The sequence below is a fragment of the Colobus angolensis genome, unplaced genomic scaffold, assembly GCF_000951035.1.
Source record: "Colobus angolensis palliatus isolate OR3802 unplaced genomic scaffold, Cang.pa_1.0 Scaffold589, whole genome shotgun sequence".
In the NCBI taxonomy this organism is placed as follows: Eukaryota; Metazoa; Chordata; class Mammalia; order Primates; family Cercopithecidae; genus Colobus; species Colobus angolensis.
The window spans coordinates 345,587-349,150 of NW_012119476.1; the positions used below are offsets into that span (position 1 = coordinate 345,587).

Genomic DNA, 3,564 nt, shown 5'->3' on the forward strand with positions numbered 1-3,564 from the left:
AGAGAAGCTGAATGTTAACAGCCAAGACAATGGGAAAAATGTCTCCAGGGTTGGTCATTCAAGGCAGACCCTCCCATCACAGGCCACAGACCTGGAGATCTAGGAGGAAGAAATAGGTTAGTGGGCCAGGCCTAGTGTCCAGCTTCTATGGGCAGCCTTGGGACATGGTACCCTGCATCCCAGCAGCTCCAGCTTCAACTGTGACTAAAAGGGGCCAAAATACAGCTAGGGCCATCACTTCAGGGCGTGCAAGATCATGGGAATGAATTTCCCCCATGCTGTTCTTTTGATAGTGAGTTCTCACACTGTCTGATGGTTTTAAAGTGTGGCACTTCCCCATTTCCTTCTCTCTCCTGCCACCATGTAAGACATGCCTTGCTTCTGCTTCATCTTCTGCTGTAGTTGTAAGTTTCATAAGGATCCCATAGCCATGTGAAATTGTGAGTCAATTAAACCACTTTTCTTTATAAATTACCCTGTCTCCGGTAGTCCTTTATAGCAGTGTGTAAACATACTAATACAGAAGAGAAAAAGTCTTTCTCAGACAAACAAATGCTTAGAGAATTTGCCACTACCAAGCCAGCACTAAAAGAAATGCTAAACAGAGTTCTAAATCTTGAAACAAAACCTTGAAATACACCAAAACAGAACCTCCTTAAAGCATAAATCTCACAGGGCCTATAAACCATTACACAAGGAAAAAAAGATATTCAGGCAACAAGTAGCATGATAAATAGAATGGTACCTCACATCTCAATACTAATGTTAAATGTAAGTTGCCTAAATGCTTCACGTAGAAGATAAGGAATGGCATAATGCATAAAATTTCACCAACCAAGTATCTACTCTCTTCAAGAATCTCACCTAACACATACGGCCTCGCATAAACATAAGGTAAAGGGGTGAAAAGAGATATTCAATGCAAATGAAAACCAAAAGCAAGCAGGAGTAGCTATTCTTATATCAGACAGAATAGGCTTTAAAGCCTCAACAGTTTAAAAAGACAAAGAGAGACATTATATAATAATGAAAGAATTAGCCAACAGGAAAATATCACAATATATATGCACCTAACACTGGAGCTTCCAAATTTATAAAATAATTTTAAAAAGCAATAAAACAATTACTACTAGGCCTAAGAAATGAGACAGATGGCAACACAGTAATAGTGGGAAACACACTCCACTGACAGCACTAGACAGGTCATCAAGACAGAAAGTCAAATAAGAAACAATTGACTTAAGCTATATCCTTAGAACAAATCAACTTAACCGATGTTTACAGAACATTCTACCCAACAACTGAAGAATATATAATCTTTTTATCAGAACATGGAACATTTTCCAAGATACATCATAGGAGAGGTAACAGAAAAGTCTCAATAAATTTAAGAGTATCAAAATTATATCAGTACTCTTGCTGACCACAGTGGAAAAAAATTGGAAGCCAATACAAAAAGGAATACTCAAAACTATACAAATATGTGGAAATTAAATAATCTACTCCTGAATAATCTTTGGGTCAACAATAAAATCAAGATAGAAATTTAAAACTCCTTTGAATGGAATGAGATACAGCAAACGTGGTACTAAGAGGAAACTTCATAGCATTAAACGCCTACATCAAAAACTCTGAAAGAGCCTGGCTTGGCTGCAGGGTAGGCCATAGCAGGGAAAATGGCAGATAGGAAGGTGGGAGAGGAGAAGGCTGAAAAGTTGCAGTGAGCTGGAGCCATTGGAAGACCTGAAGAAGAAGTGAAAAAACCTGTGAAAACTAAGGCTGTTTATTCCAGTAATGGAGGGAAAAGTTCTAGTCACAGCACTGAGAAGCTGTCAGCTGAAAAAGAAGCTGCAGTCCTCCCAACAAAGCCTACAAAGATCAAGTTTAGATCTGCCACAGGTAGTCAGATGACAAAGAAAGCATCAGCCATATCCACCAAACTTGGACTAAGTAAGCCTAAAGAACCTGTTTCAACTCTTGCTTCAAAAATTCTTTTGGTAGCAGCAGGTTTTAATGAAGATGAAGGTAGTCAACCTGAGGCAATGCCTCCAGAAGCAAAGATGAGGATCAAAAATATTGGAAGAAATACATTAACATCAGCTGGACCAAACTCCTTCAATAAAAGAAGCATGTGTTTTCTGTTAACCAGAAGCTATGGGAGCAAAATAGAAAACCTCATCTTGGTGTAATGCTCATGACCATGACTATTAAATACTCTGTTTTGAAACTGCAGTGTGGGGTGGGTATAAAGTTAAATGAAACAGTTTCCTTTTTAAAGAATGGTATAAGACTATCTTTGGAGTGGCTTTTCTTTTTCTTTTTCATTTTTTAAAAGATTCAGTGACACACTAATAAATCAGAGTTTGAAATTAGTGATAATTTATGTTTTCTATATGGATTTCAATAAATTTGCTATATTGTAGTTTCATGTGATTAGTTTCCACAGGTTACAGATGACAACAAAATCAGAAATGATACTTTTTTAAGAATTGCATTTTTTAGACACAACTATTAGCACATTAAGAGAAAAGCCGAAAGTTACTGTTGATTTATAACTACAAGCAGTTACCCTCTTGACTACCTTATTACCTAAACTGTCTGGCTCCTAAGAACAGCCTTATAGAGACAGGGAGTATAGTACTGGGAGGAATAATGCTACTTAACTATTGACTGAAAGTAAATGTAGATAAAATAAAGCTTTTTTTTCCTTATGGGTATTTGTTTTAAGTCATCATAAACTAGGGATTGTATTGCTGTCAGTGGATACAGATGCTTAGCTCTTAAAAACTTTTTAAAATATTCATGTAAACTAGGGTTGGGCGTGGTGGGTCACACCTGTAATCCCAACACTTTGGGAGGCCAAGGTGGGCAGATCACTTGAGGTCAGGAGTTCGAGACCAGCCTGGCCAACATGGTGAAACATACTCTACTAAATATATAAAAATTATCTGCGCATAGTGGTGCACACCTGTGGTCCAGCTACTCAGGAGGCTGAGCTGGAGAATCACTTGAACCCAGGAGGCAAAGGTTGCAGTAAGCTGAGATTGGGCCACTGCACTCCAGTGTGTGTGTGTGTGTGTGTGTGAGTATAAAAATATATATATATATATTTATATTTATAGAAACTGTTGAATATTTGAAATAGCCCACTTCACCTTAATGGGTCTTGTCTATCTTTATTAGTATTCAAAGAACAACCATTTGCTATCAAAGTAAATCAGTATTTTGAATGTGCTTTTCTTAGTTTTAATTAGCTAGTTCCTGTAAGCATTTCTACCAGAAACTGAGGCAAATCCTAAGAAAACTATTTCTTTTAAAATACAAACCACCACCAAAAATTTAAATGTACATATTGCTTAAGTATTAGGCTATTTTTATTTTTTAAATGGTATAAATAACAAAAAATTTAACATTGTATGAAGATGGAAAACAAGAAGACACACTTTCTGTAACTTTGTCTAAGGATTTAAATTATTAACTTGTGAAATTCAGTTTCAATTAAACTTAACTGCAGGCTTTCTTACTAGTAAAATTGTATGGTTTATTTTAAATGTACACATTTTG

The 3,564-nt window shown here is 36.5% G+C and overlaps 1 pseudogene; it reads left to right on the plus strand.

Annotated features, from left to right (window-relative positions):
• The first annotated feature begins 1,676 nt into the window (after nucleotides 1-1,676).
• LOC105526313 lies at nucleotides 1,677-2,332 on the plus strand (annotated as a pseudogene).
• Nucleotides 2,333-3,564: the final 1,232 nt, after the last annotated feature.